Source organism: Pezoporus flaviventris, unplaced genomic scaffold (genome assembly GCF_033815535.1).
Source record: "Pezoporus flaviventris isolate CSIRO_AGI_PZ_B2104156 unplaced genomic scaffold, CSIRO_AGI_Pfla_v1 ptg000066l, whole genome shotgun sequence".
NCBI lineage: Eukaryota > Metazoa > Chordata > Aves > Psittaciformes > Psittacidae > Pezoporus > Pezoporus flaviventris.
This window is the reverse complement of record NW_026892614.1, coordinates 21,733,293-21,750,881: the sequence shown is the minus strand read 5'-3', so window position 1 is coordinate 21,750,881 and position 17,589 is coordinate 21,733,293. Positions and strand designations below refer to the sequence as shown.

The 17,589-nt window shown below is 45.7% G+C and overlaps 1 long non-coding RNA gene across 1 annotated transcript; it reads right to left on the bottom strand.

Moving 5' to 3' along the window:
* Positions 1-2,093: 2,093 nt before the first annotated feature.
* LOC133278301 (uncharacterized) lies at positions 2,094-5,216 on the bottom strand. The gene is made up of 3 exons (XR_009746507.1): positions 5,048-5,216; positions 3,928-4,046; positions 2,094-2,632 (listed from the first exon to the last, which is right to left on the bottom strand). It is a non-coding gene; the product is annotated as an uncharacterized LOC133278301 (long non-coding RNA).
* Positions 5,217-17,589: the final 12,373 nt, after the last annotated feature.

The following is a 17,589-nucleotide window of genomic DNA, read 5'->3' as shown; positions in this document are numbered from 1 at the left end:
TGGATAATCTACTAGAGTCCGAGCTGACTTCCACAGCCAGGGACTATTGTGTGGCTGTCCCTTTGTCCCTCTCACTCTCTGTGTCACCAGCGGCATCATTTTCACAGTCATCTCCTTTGGCTCATAGGGATCACTGGTAATGCTGCTCTAGGAACTGCACATCTCTGACAGCAAATCCATGAGCGTCCTTTATCTGGACACAGATGTCTTCCTCCCCAACTATTTACAGAATCCCAGGAAGTGTTAATCAGGAAGTTTCAAATAGTAAAGTACTACCAGCTAAAAGCAGGCTTGCCCTGAAGGATAACTATTCCAATTTTATTAGCTTCACCCTGTGAGCTCAGTGTTGGAGTGAGCTCAAATAACCCGTTAGCACATTTAGAACATCTTTATCAACCTCAAAACTCAGTGGTGTCTGATCTTTTAAAAATACATTGTCAAATTTTACCAAAAGCCTGTGAGATAAAGATTATTAAACTAGAGATACGATTCTTTTGGTAGCTTGTTACAATTCAAGTGTATGTGGCTATCAGGTTTATGTTTTTTCTGAGGCCTTTCAGATACCATAGGGTATGGAGCTTCATAATAGTAGGGATTATATAATAAATTTTATATATTTCATCCTTATTTCTGTATGACTTGTCTGTTAATATTACAGTTTTACAGATTATTTGGTGCAAAATTCCTTCTCGCTTTTCTCTTCTTTCAGAATATACCATGCAGGAGTAATCCAGCATGAGAGGAGTCGGAGGCGAGTTGTGTTATGGCTTCTCATATACAGATTGTTGTGTCAGTTCAGCTTTGACAAGTGTTCTCCTGAAAGCTGAAGAATGCAGGACTCCAAGACACAAGTGTGTTGTTCAGACAGCAATGAGTGAGATATCACTGCTATGGAACAAAGTTTGTCTGGCGTCTGTCCTGACACTGGCAATTTGAGCTATGATTTCCTTCCCAGATGCTGTGCAGTTTCAGAGAGTTTGGCTCCAGAGGTTAAAAAAATAATGATCTGGCAGTAAACAGCTCTTTGGAAATATTATTTGGAGACTTACTTAAACTTGTGCAATACTTTATCTACAGCAATAGGAATTGCAGCAAGTAACAGTATCACTGTTACTATATGATCTAGCTGAAAGAGAGAGCCCTGTTGGACTTTGAAAACTTTCTCTTAGGACATAACCTTTTCAGCTTCTTTCTTTTTATCCTGCTTGAATCAGTGGATGACATGAGACAAACACCCACAAACTTTGAGAAAAAAAGTGGTTCTGGGTCTAAATGTCAGGTTTTGGTTCTGTTCTACAGATCTGTAAATTTATTTGCCTATAAAGAAATCTCACAGCTAATAAATAAAAGAAAGAAATATTTAATGATCTTCAGAGCAATAAACAGCAACAAGCTTCATTTCTTTCTTTCCCATCAAATTCAGACACAATTTAAAAAATGGTTTCTTTAAAGTCAGTCAGTAAGAGGCAGACATTTCCCCCGTGAAGATGAACCATTACTCAGCCTGTGCATCCTATTTAGCTAATGCTTGGCCCTAGCCACTCTGCATTTCAGAGGCAGCAGCGGTGGGATTAAGCATTCTCCAGCTCCTCAAGGGGTCCAGACCACTGAAAAGGTCAAACAAACAGAGTTAAAATAACCATGAGACTTGCTGGCCAGCCAGCACTCTGGGTCCAAGATCAGCGGTACTGCTGCTCGGTGACTAATGCAATTAAATCAGCTCTTGATCCTGTTCTGCAGAAACAAATCTTATGGCATTGCATACTGCTGCCAGATGGATTGCTCAAGCTTGGAAAGCTCCCTCCTGTGCACATACTTAGCACAACAGGCCCTATTCCTGGAAAAACCTGACACTGACGGAGGGATTTTTCACCACTTTCCCATAAAAAACAGTGGCAGGGAGCATACTTCAATGCATAGGCTACATGTGGTGAATGTGGGCTTTGTGGATCACGAACAGCCATTTATTTAGTGAGAAGGGCAGTAAAACGGAGCCCAGAGGGGTCTGTGCTGGGAGCACTTGCTGGAGAACAGGCCACTGAGCACTGTGGGTGGCTGCCAGCCTTGGGGGTGCTCCACCAGGCTCCTACACCCCTGCCATGGCAGCCCCCAGCCTCTCCCAGGGACAGGCACCCAAGGTCTAGCAGTGGCTGCTGCAGTTGTTTCTCTGGCTTGTGCGGTCGCTTCAACCCTAAACGATTAGTTATTGGAATAACGGTGAGAAAATAAATGTCTGGAGTTTGTCTAGACTAAATGGGATGGATAGTTTCCCTGCTTCCTGCTCTTTGAGGTGTTAGTGGTAAGCTAGAAAGAAAGGATGGGAGGGCAAAATAGTGTATGAGCCACATTTGTGTTACCCACTGCACAGGTGCTTAAATCACCCATGTCTCCCTGTGTGATCTTTGCAATGAAAACATTTCTGCTTCCTTTACTTCTCATCAGGTACTCTTGGCTTTGTCACAAGATTCATTATCATACAGAAAGAGAAAAGCAGCAATTGTTTAGGGCCACACATTAACTAAGCTCCATAAATTGTATGTGAAAACAGAGTGTCAGTCAGGAGAGATCATTCCCTAGCTGCTGCTGTTGGCATCAGTTGAAGTTTGAGAAGTCCACTGAGGTTTGAGAAGTCCTGTGGAGTAACACAGTAGTAAGCTATTCAGTTTTTAATTGAGAGGCCTTTTCCTATTTCATTTGAATTCTCACAGGCTTCTGGACAATTTAACTGGGGTTTGAGGTACTGCAAATTCCTCTTAGCCAAAAGAAAAGCTATCTTATACTTGACCACTATGGCTAAATCAATACTGTTACCTCTAGTCTGGACCATGTCAAAAATGAGATACAAGGAGGAAAGCACTAGCTGCACATTCCAGTTGCTGCACCTTCTAGGCTATCGGCAAGTCTCCCAAATACATTAGTGTAGGAACAGTAGTATAAGGTCGGAGTGAGGATTTCTTCGTCTTGTTATTTTATCTTTCCTTCAGATGCATCCTAAACTATGTTTGTGGAAAGAGTGGCACCTTTTCCCGTGTACACTCTTCCAGCTGTCTGTGGTTTAAATGTGTCCTGATCTAAAGCCTGCGCTCACACCATAATCTTTTTAGCAGCCATAAATGGAGCTATATTCCACAATCTCTCCAATTCCTTAATTTTTGTGGCATCTGAAGTAGTTTGCTGTAAGGAATGCCACAATTTAACCATGCAGTCATGAACAATTATTTCCTTTTGTTGATTTAATATCAGTGGTTCACTGTGTTGTGAAGCCCCTGAGCAAACTGTTCTCCATTGTGGCCAATATAATTTCACTGTCCTTCATCCTATCCTAGCTGAGTCTCTGCCTTGCAACCTCAGAGCTATTTAATCTCTCTTCATAGGAAATCTGTGCTGCACTGACCATCCCTGCCCTCTTCTTGTACAGCATACAATTCTGTCACTGCTTGCTTTGATAGCAGTGACTGCAATGACATCCAGTAGGTAAAATGTAGAGAAACATGTAAACCCGCTCAGGCAAGAGGGGGTCATGATGGCACCCACATCGTGCAGGTGGTGGGACTGTAGGGCTGCATGTGGTACTGGTTCCTGTAAGAGCTACAAGAAGCAGATAAAATGGCATGGCACAGAGCTACACGGAATGTTTCTGAATGGCAGCGAATCACAGAGCTTTTTCTTTTAATGCAACAGAGAACAAAACAAATATACTATTATTTCTGAAGCTTGTGCCTCCTGCACACTGTATCTCAGAGCTCTGCTTGGAAACATACCCAGCTCCCCACCCTGCTTGGCTTTTTCTCTTTGTTTTGAAGAAATATAGCCTCATCAAAATGGAAAAATATCCAAACTGCTGCACAGAAAATTGAACCAATGGACTGATCTCCTGACTCAGAGCCTGAAGGATAACTGTACCTGTAGTAAAGTGATTTTATTTACCTCCCAGTCATATGTTGCTTAGCACTGAGACTGGCCTCTGTCTTAACGGTTGCTACAAAATGGAGTACGAACAATGTCAGATGGTGTGGTAGATTTTCTTCAGAGATATACAGCATGCCCTGTATGAGACACAGAGAATGAAACCAATGTTCTTTGTTTTCAAGGAAAGGAGATTAGCAGAAATATACTTTCTCCTGAAAAAGGAACCCCCAAAATTGATGTGATAAACACTTTACTAATAAATACTAGTGTCCAGCCACGGGGACTGAGGACTGATCTTTTCTCCACTAGGAAAAAATCATTCAACCATTTATGAAAAAAAAAAATAAAATACAATAACAACAACCCCTCCAGTGTACTTATTCCTCTTCTGTCCTTGAGCACGTGCTGCCTCACTGCTTTAGGATCACAGCTATTGTCAAAGTCTGGGTCTCATCACTTCTGTGATTTTTGTTAACTTGCTGATATGCAACAGTTAAATGATGAGATGATTTTATTATTCATACCGAAAACGGTCCAGCTTGAAGAGAGTCTTGATGCTGGCTGAAGTCACTGTGCACTGTGCATATCTGTTCAGCAGATTTGCTGTAATGCTGTAGGATCTGAATGGGATGTTCCCTAACCAAAATGCCTTTTTTTCTGCTGCACCGCTGAGCCTCAGCAGCAATGAGTAAGTTGTCTTGAGTGACATACTTACAGCTGTGGTATTCAGCAGCGAAGAACAGGTTGCAACAAGCACCTCAGAAATGATACAATGGCAAGGCAAGCAAGGAGAGATGATGAGGAGAAAAGGGTGAGTGAAAATACGGGACTGGCACAGGACAGATGTAAAGGAAGATGGGGAGGAGGCAGGGGTGCAGGTGAGCAGGACTCAGGAGAGTTGTGGTGGCTGGAGCACGTTCTTCTTGAGACACAGCCAACCTTTGAGTAATCATCTGTCCTTTTAAACAAATTATCTTTTAAAAAAAAATATTTTCTGTATTACCACCCTGACTCAAACCAGCCTCAGCTGACAGAGCCACAACCCCACCCTTTCTGTTACTGCACATATCTGCCTCAAACTTCCTCACTAATGCAGGCCTATAGGTTTATATTTTTTCACTTCTTATAAACCTGCCACCTGGACAGTCTCTTAATGGAGGGTCAGGTTCTGCAGCAATCAAGAGGAGCATCCTGTAGGGAACACTTTCAGCTCATCAAAGGCAGTTGCAGAGCACTTGACAGGGTGAGCTAAGGCTGTGCTAGCAATTTTAATTCTTTTTCTCCCTATGTTCTATGAACATAAAACTTTATGGACATAAAAAAGATTGGAAGGCAGGAAGAGTTTACTGTATATCAATAAGCTCAATAACACAGATTCATTTCACAGGCCAAAGGAGATGGACAGAGGCAGAAAGCTTTAGATATTTTGTTTTAATTTGCCTTTGGCATAAATTCTGTTGGTAGTAATTTTATCTCAGGAGTAATATTATTTAGCCATTTATTAGCCATTTTTACAATTGTTAGACCACAAAGGTCAAACAAATACAGAAGTTCAGGACTAACAAAGCTTTAATCCTTAGCAGCATTTTTTCTGGTTGCTTATCTAGTAGTTCCAGTTCTAAAGTGACCACGTGAGCTCATTTTGAAGAAACATTTATTTACAATATTTGACCTGTCTCACTCTAAAAGTGGTATTTATGTGGTTTAACTTTGAAGACAGTGAAGACTACAAACTCTTTAGCATACAGAGAACAATTTTATAAGCCATCAGAGACTTAGATTAATTGTATAGAAACAGGGAAAGTTAAAGACAAAAATGCATAGGCAGCATAGTTCCTTTACTACGCAAGACCCCTTTATTGGATTTTACTTCTTCACTCTCCAGTAGATGGCAATGCAGTACTTGGCCAATAAAACAATCATGTGAAGAGACTTCTGTACACAAGCCCGTGTGGGCTTTAGTTACCTACTCTAAATGAAACTTTGATCGCGAGTGTTATCCAAGTGAATCATTTGACTGGTGTTTTACTGTATTGCTGTCCAGCATGAGTCAACACCAGAACAAATACGACTTGACAAATGTGTGTGGAAGCAGCAGTGCCTTTCAACAAAGGGGAAGATTTTGATGTCCTTAATGGCTGCTGGTTATTTTAGTGATGACAGTCTCTTACAATGATGTTTTTAGAAGTCTTGGAAGGTAAAAATGTAAATTTTGACTTCTCATTTAGAAATTAGCTTGCTCTTGAACTGTTGTAAATCCATTTCTTCTGTTTAAGAAAACTCCCTGAATCCTCTCCCTTCCCTCTGACCTCTCCAGACCATGGCTGCGTGTCATACAAGTATCTGCTGATGCTCTTCTGCTTGATTGCATTGCTCCAGGGCCATTTGTGAGATTGTCACTGTGAGATCAAGCCCACAGACTATGTCAGATTTGACGCATACCCTGTCTCAGCCGATTGCCTAGCTATTCACTTATCCCTGGTGCCCAGGTCACCAGAGCCTTCAGCAGTCCAGGGTGGGTGAGAGTGGTGGTATTACCCCTCCAGAGCAGGAGTTGGGGGGGAGGTTGGGGGGGGGTGGATTTAGGGGCACCAGAAGCAAGATCAGAGGGTATGGCACCATCTGTATTGTGTGACAGTGTCGTGGTTTAAGCCCAGCCAACAACCCAGAACCATGCAGCTGCTCGCTCACTCCCCCAGCTCCTGGAGGGATGGGAAGGAGAATGGAAAGAATATAACTCCCACAGGTTGAAAAAAGAACAGTCCAGTAACTAAGGTATAACACAAAACCACTACTGCTACCACCAATAATAATGATAAGGGAAATAACAGAGGAAGAGAATACAACCACTCACCACCTGCCAACCAATACCCAGCCTGACTCGAGCAGCGATCTAGCCCTTCTGGGTAACTGCCCCCAGTTTATATACTGGGCATGACATGCTGTGGTATGGAATACCCCTTTGGCTAATTTGGGTCAGGTGTCCTGTCTCTGCTTCCTCCCATCTTCCCCTCCTCCCTGGCAGAGCATGAGACTCAGGAAGTCCTTGGTCAGAGTAAACATTACTGAGCAGCAACTAAAACCATCAGCGTTATCAGCGCTGTTCCCAGGCTGAAAGTCAAAACTACAGCACTGCACCAGCCACTAAGAAGGAGAAAAATAACTGCTACTGCTGGATCCAGGACAGACAGTTACAGCTGAAGTGCTCCTCATCATCCCACAGGTGTGTCATGGCTCAGGGCTGCATAGGCAGGGAGAGCTGTAGTCCACCAAGGTTGCTTGAATGAGGCTGGACACGTCCTGTGGAAAAGGGTGCTAAGTCAGCAAGGTACAAAGCTAACGGAAGGCAGTGTATCAATAGATAGTCAAGTGTATTTTGTCAGTACCTCTAAGTCCTCATAGTTTTTTTTCATAGTTTCATTGATACATTTGTTTTGAAGCTTTGTGATTTCTGAAAGTACAGATTGATAGAGGCAAAAATGGCCTTTTGTCAGATATTTGCCCATTTTCATTCCATTTTGAATCGAAGAGGAGCTGAAGGAAAACTTTGTGTTTGCATGTGAATGTGGCTTACACTGTGTTTTGGCAAATTGGCTCATTAACAACAAGTGTGGGGTTGCCGATTTGGTGTACACTTATCCTTTGGAGTTTGGTTAGTTGGTTTCTAAGAAGTCCTCAGGGTTTAGAGCTGGTTAATGCAATGGTAGCTGCTATTTTCTGTATAAGTCAAAGCCAGTGAGAAGAAACTATGCCTGGGAAAACTAAGAATCTATTTTATGTTCCCACTGCTGTGTGTGAAAAAGGATGAATCAGATGCTGTTGTGATTTGGAGTTAGTGACAGCCTGCTCAGAACAATATAGAAGCAGAGAAGAGCAGTCCATGGAGAAAGCCTGATGTCTCACCTTGTCCGGGAATAACTGTCCTGGCTCACGAGATGCCTGTTCTGGGCATGTAGTTCCCACAAGTGTTTAGAAATATATGAGAACTTTCCTTTTTTCCTTCAATTCTTTGTATTTTTAGGTGGTTCATCTTTGAAAAGCATCTTCTCAAACTAACTCTTTAAAAGCATGGCACAACCTTGTCTAATACATACCAAACACACACCTGAGAATGTGAGATGGCTTTGTTCCCAGAAGGCAGAAATGCCGCTCTTAATGTGATGACATTCAACAGCTTTCCACTAGTGTCTTCATCCAGCCCTTCCTTCTTTCTCTTCTCTATCTCCCAGTAATCCCCATTACCACATCAGCTGTTCCATGAGGTGGCTGATCCTTTTTCCTTCCTCCTGTGACCCTAAGGCAGCCAGAGCAAATACATGCCAGGAACACTGTTCTTTTGCTTGAGCTGCTTGGAAGGACTTCCATGCCTGGATGGCTCAGGCACACCCTGAGACAGCACAACAGAAAAGAGGCACAGTCCGTGAATGTTATTCCCACAGGACATGCAGGTCTGAACAGAGGTACGGAACACTACTGGGGATGATACTGTAAATAACAGAAAACAAAATAACAGAAAACAAGTATTTCCTATGCTGGCATTGTGCAAACATTGCACAAGCCTCAGGGTGCAGCCTGACAGATCTCTGCAGTTTGCTATAAATAGGATTTATTTGTATTTACTTCACTTATATCAAGAAGATGGTGTCTGTGGGATCTTGCTGTTATCTACTGTACCTACCACTCTCCTGGACGTCTCATTACTTGTACCTCAGGACCCAAAGCTACTGGTAAAAGCAACATTACTCAAAATTAAAGAGTGCATCTGGCCCAGATGCTTCTCTCAGTTACTCAGTTGAACTGAATTTCTCTTCTCCAAATGGAATATTGACATGACAGAACTTTACAGAAGCACTCAGCAAAGTAGATACACCTGAAAAAATGAGCAGAAATAGTTACGAGCTTGGAGGGCCTCCAGCTGGTTGGTTTGTTTACTTACCTCTGTGTCACATTTGAGCGTGGGATTTTTGTGAGGCCCTGATGAAATATTCACCAGATCAGTATTAGCTGCATTTTCCCCATGCTTCTTTACACCTCTGGTGCTGCTTGCACAAGGGACCACAGAGACACTTTGTGCACGTCACTGACAAAGATGTTGAACAAGACCAGTCCCAACACTGATCCCCGAGGGACACCACTCATTACTGGTCTCCAGCCAGACATTGAGCCATTGACCACAACTCTTTGCGTGCAGCCATCCAGCCAGTTCTTTATCCACCGAGTGGACCATCCATCAAACTGATGTCTCTCCAATTTAGAGACAAGGATGTCGTGTGGGACAGTGTCGAACCCTTTGCACAAGTCCAGGTAGATGACATCAGCTGTTCTACCCCTGTCCATCAGTTCTGTAGCCCCATCATAGAAGGCCACCAAATTGGTCAGGCAGGATTTCCCCTTAGTGAAGCCATGCTGGCTGTCACCAAGCACCTTGTTGTTTTTCATGTGCCTTAGCATGCCTTCCAGGAGAATCTGCTCCAAGATTTTGCCAGGCACAGAGGTGAGACTGACTGGTCTGTAATTCCCTGGGTCATCCATTTTCCCCTTCTTGAAAATGGGGGTTATATTTCCCTTTTTCCAGTTGTCAGGAATATTTTCAAATATGATGGCCAGTGGTTTAGCAAGTTCATTCTCCAGGTCCTTCAGGACGTGTGGATGGATTTCATCAGGTCCCATGGACTTGTGCACATCTTAAGATGATCTTGAACCTGATCTTCTCCTACAGAGAACCTAAAGTCTTCATTCTTACAGTCCCTACATCTGCCTTCCAAGACTTTGGCAGTGTGGGCAGAGCACTTGCCAGTAAAGACTGAGGCAAAGAAGTTATTGTGAGCCTCAGCCTTCTCCAAACCCAGGGTAGCCAGTTCTCCCGATAGCTTCTGGAGAGGGCCCACATTATCCCTAGTCTGTCTTTTGTTTGCTACATACCTATAGAATCCCTTCCTGTTATCTTTCACATCCCTTGCCAGATTTAATTCTAACTGGGCCTTAGCTTTCCTGACCTGGTCCCTACCTTCCTGGACAACATCCCTGTATTCTTCCCAAGCCTCCTGTCCTTGCTTCCACCTTTTATAAACTTCTTTTTTGTCCTCTAAGTTTCCTCAGCAGCTCCTTAACCTTCTGTGGAGGTCTCCTGGCCCTCCTGCTGCACTTCCTTCCAGTTGGGATGCAACATTCCTGAGCTTGGAGCAGGTGATCCTTGAATATCAACCAACAGGGCCCCCCCCGCCCTCTAGGGCTATATCCCATGGAACCTTCCGAAGCAGGTTCCTGAAGAGGCCAAAGTCTGCTCTTTTGAAGTCCAGGGCAGTGAGCTTGCTGCACGCTCTTCTTGCTGTCCTGAGGATCTCAAACTCGACCATCTCATGATCGCTGCATCCAAGGCTGCCCTGGAGAGTCACATTTCCAACGAGTCCTTCCCTGTTGGTGAGCACGAAGTCAAGCATGGCACCTCTCCTTGTCGGCTCCTCTATTACTTGCAGAAGGAAGTTGTCTTCCACGCAATCGAGGAACCTCCTGGATTGTTTGCGCTGGGCCATACCATCCCTCCAACAGATATCAGGGTGGTTGAAGTCCCCCATGAGAACAAGGGCCTGCGAGCGTGAGGCTGTTCGTATCTGTCTATAGAGAGCTTAACCAACAGAGCCCTCCTGATCAGGCGGCCTGTAACAGATCCCCACATTAATGTCCCTATCACTGCTCTCCCTTTGACCCTGACCCACAAACTCTGTTGACTGATTGCCAGTCCCCAGACAGAGTTCCATACCCTCCAGACTATCACTGACATAAATGGCTAATCCCCCTTCCCGTCTGCCTGGCCTGTCTTTCCTAAAGAGCCAGCGGGACTCACTAGAGCAGGCAGCCTCTCAGCAACATCCCTGATTTGAGCCCCCGGTAGGCAACACACCCCCCTTGAGACCGGGTCAGGCAGACGGATGGGTGCCTCTGTGCCCTTCAAAGGAGAGTCACCAACTACTAAGACCTGCTGCTTTCTCCTGGAGGCACCAGTAATGATCTTCTTCACTGGTGCATCAGGGGTTGTTCATTTGATGCAGTGTGCGTGTCCTCGTCAGCCCCCCGCAGAGCTGCAGAGCTCTCCTGGGTGGGGACATCGTATTTTGGAGGAAACCCCTTGCTGTTGATAGTCCTCTTCCTCCTTTTTTTGCTGCTTCCTCTCAGCTTCCCTGACATCTTTCAGCCTATTGACAGCATCCCGCAGCTCAGCCCCTGCTGCAGGAGGACCTCCACCAGGGCGCACCGAGTGCAGCCCTGCCCATTGTGCACCCTCCCCTCACCAGACCAGTGCAGGCACTCTCCTCTCTACACTCTGAGCTCTGCCCTGCAGCCTCCCCTCTCATCGGCTCTGTCTGGTGCCGACGCTGCCACCGCCTGGGCAGCCAGAGCAGAGCTCCCGGAGCGGGGCCCGGCTCTGGGGCTGGCGCTCACCACCAGCCCCCACCGGCTCCCTCCCGCTGCTGCGACCCCCAGCTGCTGCAGCCCGCCCCTCCCGCCGCGCTCCGGCTCGCTCGCGCTCCTTGGGGCGGGCTTTCCCCGCTCAGGCCGGGGCCGTCCCTCCTGGCACCGCCCCCTGTCAGTCCCTCCTCGCCCCAGCGGAGCTCCCGGCCCCTGGGCAAGGCCTGGCGAAGGCTTGGGCTCCCTCGGTGGCTCTCGCCGCTCAGAACTGAGGCTCCTGCAAGCGGGGTTTCCCCTCGCTCCGGGCTTGGAGGCTCCTTTCTGGAGCTGCTCCCCTCGGCACCTCTGGGCCTGGCAAGGTCCTGGAGCACATTCTCCTAGGAAGCATGCTGAGAGGCACAGGAAACACAACGAGGTGGCTGGTGACAGCCAGCACGGCTTCACTAAGGAGAGATCCTGTCTGACCAATTTGGTGGCCTTCTGTGGTGGGCATATAGAATATAGCCGTGTATGACGCGCCCTGACGTAGACCTGGGGGGCTGTCTGCAGTGCAGGTCCCAAGGGAGGCCAGTCCCCTCGATGGACCACTCAAGAAACAAGCCTATGGGGGAGCGACCAGCGGTCATTCTGCATTTCAAGGATTTGAAAAATCTGCCCTCTATGCAATGAAGGTGCTGTCCAAATGCCTCTGAAACACTGATGGGCAGAGGGCATTGGTCACCTCTCTAGAAACCCTGTTCCAGTGTTTGGCCAGCCTCTAGGTAAAGAAATGCTTCCTAATGTTTACCCTAAACCACCCCTGGTGCAGCTTTGAAACATTCCCACGTGTCCTATCAATGGATCCCAGCGAGATCAGCACCTCCCTCTCCATTTCGCCTCCTTGGGAAGAGCTGTAGAGAGCAATGAGGTCACCCCTCAGCCTTGTTTCTCCAAACTAGACAAACCCAGTGTCCTGAGCCGCTCCTCACAGGACATGCCTTCCGGCCCTGTCATCAGCTTTGTTGCCCTCCTTTGAATGCATTCAAGGACCTTCATGTTCTTAAATAGAATTGCACCCAGTACTCAAGGTGAGCCTGCACCAGCACTGATTACAGCAGGACAATCACCTTTTCTGACTGGCAGGTCATGCTGTGTGTGATGCACCACAGAATGCAATTTGCCCTCTTGGCTGCCAGGGCACATTGCTGACTTACACAGCCGGCTGCCAACCAGCACCTCCCGATCCCTTTCTGCAGGGCTGCTCTCCAGCGCCCCCCCCCCCCCCCTCAGTTTACACTTGTGGCTGGCATTCCTCAGTCCTGGGTGCAGAATTCAGCATCTGCTCTTGTTCAGTTTAATGCTGTTGATGATTGCCCGCCCAATGCTCCAGTCTGTCTAGATCCCTCTGCAAGGCCTCTTGTACCTCAAGAGCGTCAACAGCACCTCTCGGCTTAGCATCATCAGTAAAGTAAACCTGCCAGTGATGCATCCAACGCCTGCATCCAGATCATTGATAAGAAGATTGAACAGAACTAGACCTAGAATTGATCCCTGAGGAATACCACTCGTGACTAGTTGCCAGCCAGATGCAGCCCCATTCACTACAACCTTCAGAGTCCTGCCATTCAGCCAGTTCCTCACTCAGTGCACCACGTATCTGTTCATCTCACAGCTGGACAATGTGTCCAGAAGGATGCTGTGAGGGGCAGTACCAAGAGCCTCACTGGAAACTGGAAAAACTAGATTCACCACCATCCCTTCACTCACTAGGCAGGTGAATCCTGCCTTCAGACTTTATCACAGAAAGATCTCAAATCAGCTACACAGCACTTTCCCTTTGTGAACCCATGTTGACTGTGCCTGATGATCACACTTTCTACCTGTACTGGCCAGAGGCAGTAGCATTTTCTGCTATTGTATGTGAAAAACATAGATGTTTTGCCTAAAAGAACAGTCAGTTTGTTCAGACAGACACAAACATTTCCTCATTTCAGGTAGGAACCCAGCTGGGTCTGTCTTCTGCAGCCTGCGCCAACATCTCCATTAACAAACTTGGTGACTTTCCCCTTTCCCCTCCAGAGAGACCACTCAAGAAATAAGCCTATAGGAGAGTGACCAGTGGTCATTCTGCATTTCAAGGATTTGAACAAATGTGCTGGGAGGATTTGTTGCCAATCTCTAAAGCTCTGTCCTCTATATACTGCCCTTACATGATACTTAGCTGAGGGTTTTAAAACTGTTCTACACAACTGAGTCAGCTGCTTGTTCTTCCTGAGCATTGCAGGGAAAAGCTGCTCAGTCCACGCGGTTCAAACCAAATTGGGATCAAAACAATTTATTGAGCTATTGAGAACATGGATTTAGGCAGTAGTCAAGTGACAGCAGTCAAGTGGGCACAGGGCATTGGTCACCTCTTTAGGAAGCCTGTTCCACTTTTTGGCCACCCTCTAGGTAAAGAAATGCTTCCTAATGTCTACCCTAAACCACCTGTAGTGCAGCTTTGAACCATTGCCACACATCCTATCAATGGATCCCAGCGAGAAGAGAGCAGATCCCTCGGTGGTTCTCGCTGCTCAGAACTGAGGTTCCTGGACGCTGTGTTTCCCCTCGCTTTGGGGTTGGAGGCTCCTCTCTGGAGCTGCTCACCTCGGCAAAAATGCACAATAGAAGAAAAAAAAAAACAAAACAAACCCAAACAAATGCATTTGAGCACCTTCCAGAGGTTTTGCTGTGTGTGAAATTGAAAGTTTTTGACTAACACCTGAATGCATATTAGAAAGCAGCCTGACATCTCTCGCTCTGCCATCGGGTTGCGGGGGAGAAAACTGAGAACAGCAATTGGTCCCAAGGCATGTACTAATTCCAGCCTTTAGGGGCTAAAAAAAGTCTCTTTGAAAGGGAACATGCTTGATGAATTGAGAGAGCATCTCATCTCTCATTTCATTAGATGACTTTATTAAGCACATAAGTGCTTATTTGGGTAATTGAATTAATCTAAGCCATTTTTCTCTTCAGAAACTGCACTGCTCCAAATCCAAAGCACCTTCTATGATGCTCATATTTTGATGCTCTTAAGTGCAGCCTGTGCTGGTCTGTAAGAGCGACAGACCTGAAGTGGTGAGCAGGGATCATGGTGGGAGGCAGGAGGGGAGCAGTCCTGCTTGTCACTATCAGGACTGCAGTCTTCCTTATGCAACAACTCCTGTGAATGGCAGGTAATTCAGTGCTGCTAAAAACCAAAAATGTATACAGTGCTGGCCTACAGCTTTAGTGTGCTCAGCAGCAACACTAATCATGCTTTCACATAGCTGCTGTAACCTATAAAATTGCTCACACCTCAGAGTGTAGTAGGCAGTCTGCAATATTGCCAATTCTTTTCTTTGGGGCTTTTTTGGCTTTGTCGAATTTCTAAAACCTGTATTCAGACCTGGAAGTTGGACGAACCTCTGCTCTTGGTACCCAGCTAGTTCCAGCAGGGACTCTGTCATATGGACATCAGAGTGAAAGACAAGTTATTTTAACTGCTAGTAAATGCTGGCATTGCATGTTTTTAATCCGCATCGAACTTGCAAGAGTGGCAATTCAGTTTCACCCTTTGAGACAGAGCACTGGAGGTGGGGTTTTGTTTGGCTAACTGCAAATGAGCCACTTAAACCAGAGCTTTTAAAGTGAACACTAGTAGTAGGTAACAGCTTAACCACGCTTCAATAAAACATAAAAAAATTGCAACTTCCATTTTTCCAGATTCAGTATCACAGGAGACAGTGGAGCCAAACAGCAAACCTAATAGTAGCAGATTGATAGTCTAATTCTCAAGTGTGCCCTCTTAAGGCAGTATTTGTGGACATAAATACAGGTCTTGTTTTTGTAAAAAATGGAGAAATACAACATGTGAGACTTTTGCAATAGCATATACTGAAAGAATGTAGAAATGTCAGGGATACAAAGCACTCTGCCTACCTGGGATGGGTTCCTCCTTGGAAGAGACAGGTCTAGAACCTCCAAGTGTATGCAGGACTTATCTCAGAGATGAAGAAGCTGAAAAGCTGGATTCAGTAAAAAACAAAGCTGTTTGAAGTGCAGAGTTGTAATCCCAACCCACCTTTCCTGCTCCAGCCTGTCTAGTCTTGGAAGCAACTAAATCCACTAGGTGTCTTTCTGTTTGACCTTAGGCATGTAGAGCTCTTTCGAACTCCAACCACAGCAGCCTAAGCAACAAAGTTCCCTCGAAATAAGACCTATGGCTTTGTTCTAGTCTAACTCTTTTTGGAAGTATACTAACTCTATACGTGTCCCGAAATATTTTTAAAGAGGTTGGGTTTTTTTTGGGTGTAGAATATTGTAAGTTCATTTATGTGTGTAGAAGTCCTTCTCCTGCCTGAAGCCAGGCCGCAACCCACCAGAAATGTTAGAACCTCAGTAATATCAGAGCTTGGGATCAGGGCTTGAACATCACCAGTACACTTAGAGCTGCGAGCACCGTCATGCAGGCATAAGTTCAGCAATAAAGTAATTATGTTGCAGAATTGAAGGAAAAAATAATTATGTCCACTCATGCAATGAAAGCCTACGGAACCTGCAAAAGGGCAAGCGGAAGCGCTAGGAAGATTTTGCTTTATATGACTTTGTAAATGTTAAATGATTAACCTTTAGTAGTCTCATGAGGTAGCTCTGGTGGTGTATACAAAGTTACATTCATAGCTTTTAAATCTCCATGGGCTTACATGTGAACCTTCTGCTCAGGCTTAAAGTTTCTTTTTTATAAGTATTAGTAGCAAGAATTTTAACACATTTCTCCCATGTCTCTCTTTCTGATGCAAACAATTCATGGAGGAGAGAGCTTTTAGAATAAGGACAGAGGTATGTATGTGTCAGGGGTGGTGGTGTTTGTTTTTGGCAGCAGCTACGGTAGTTACCACACATTTGGATCAAACATGCTAGCAGAATGCTGGCAGCAATGGATAGGGGCTTTGTGTTTCAGCTGCTACCAAAGCAGTCCTGGACCACAGCAGTCTTGGAAGGGAAGCGATACTCCTTCCAGCTGCAGCAATGGCAGGCACTCTGGCTTTTCATGTGGCGCAGTGTTTGTTTTGTTTGTATTTCTGTTTTGTTACTTGAGAGACGGTTGGAAACAGGCTGTGTGTGAGGCAGCTGCGGTCCCCAGGGACTGGTGGATGCTCTCCTCCCGCCAGCAGAGCAGTGCCCTCTGCTGCACACGCACAGTGCAGGCCTGGTTCTCAGCTGAATTGAAAGATATTAATAGAGGAGGAAAATTAGAAGTTCATATCTGACATGCTCCCTCATTCCCATGAACTGTTTGCCACGTTGTACAGTTCTGATGGGAGCGCTGCCTGAGGAGAACCAAGGACTCAGCTGTCCAGATCCAACCCAAACAGTAGGGTTTTTTGTTTTCTCTTTACATCATTTCCAGAGTTAAGCTTTGGTTAATGACAACTAATGCAGGCACAGTCCACCCTTGTTACTTAGGGCTGAGTCCAAAAACGATTAACTTCGAGCTCTGGTGCACTGCTGCTGTGTGGAGCTGCCAGCATCCTGTTAGGCAGCTAAGCACACCCATTAATTGCACAGCCAACTTAAATAGACCAACAAATGCAACACACAAAGCGAGAATCACTCAAGTGAGCTCGGAGGAAGTGCCAAGAGTTATGTCCTAAGGCTAACTTTGACTTAAACCCTGGACACGGGCATCTTAAAGAATGCAGAGATTACCTAACTGCTCAGGAGTCACAGCTGCCCTCTCTAGAATGAGGCACCTTGCCTGCCCAGCGAGGCAGAGCTGCATGTGAAGACCAGGTTTGAAATACCTTCTTGAAGGCAAGAGCTGTAACTAAAACTCCAGAGCATTATACTCATGTACTCTTTCTCAGGTTCCACTAACTTTAAATATTCCATTGCCAAGTTGTAAAGCTCTCCAGGTGAGACCTGGGAGACCGCTTGTACCCTGAGCCCAGCAGTTGGACATTCATGGGATACAAGGCACGACGTTCAGACAGGGATGACTCACATCCCATGCAGTCACATTTTGAGGACTGCTTCCAGCCGTGGATTAGCAGGGCTTTTAATATTTTTTGGCCGGTTGGTTGGATTGCTTTTTTTAACCTTTCTCTCCTGCTGTAGGTATGTGTTGAGAGTGCTTCACAAGGTGAAGAAGTGTAGGCTTGCTAAGATGGAGGGAGAGGGCCGGGGATACAAGCAGAGAAATTAAACAGCTGGATGCTGCTACCAGACCTTGTAAATAGAAGACTTGTTAGCTAAATAAAAACAACCAAAAAA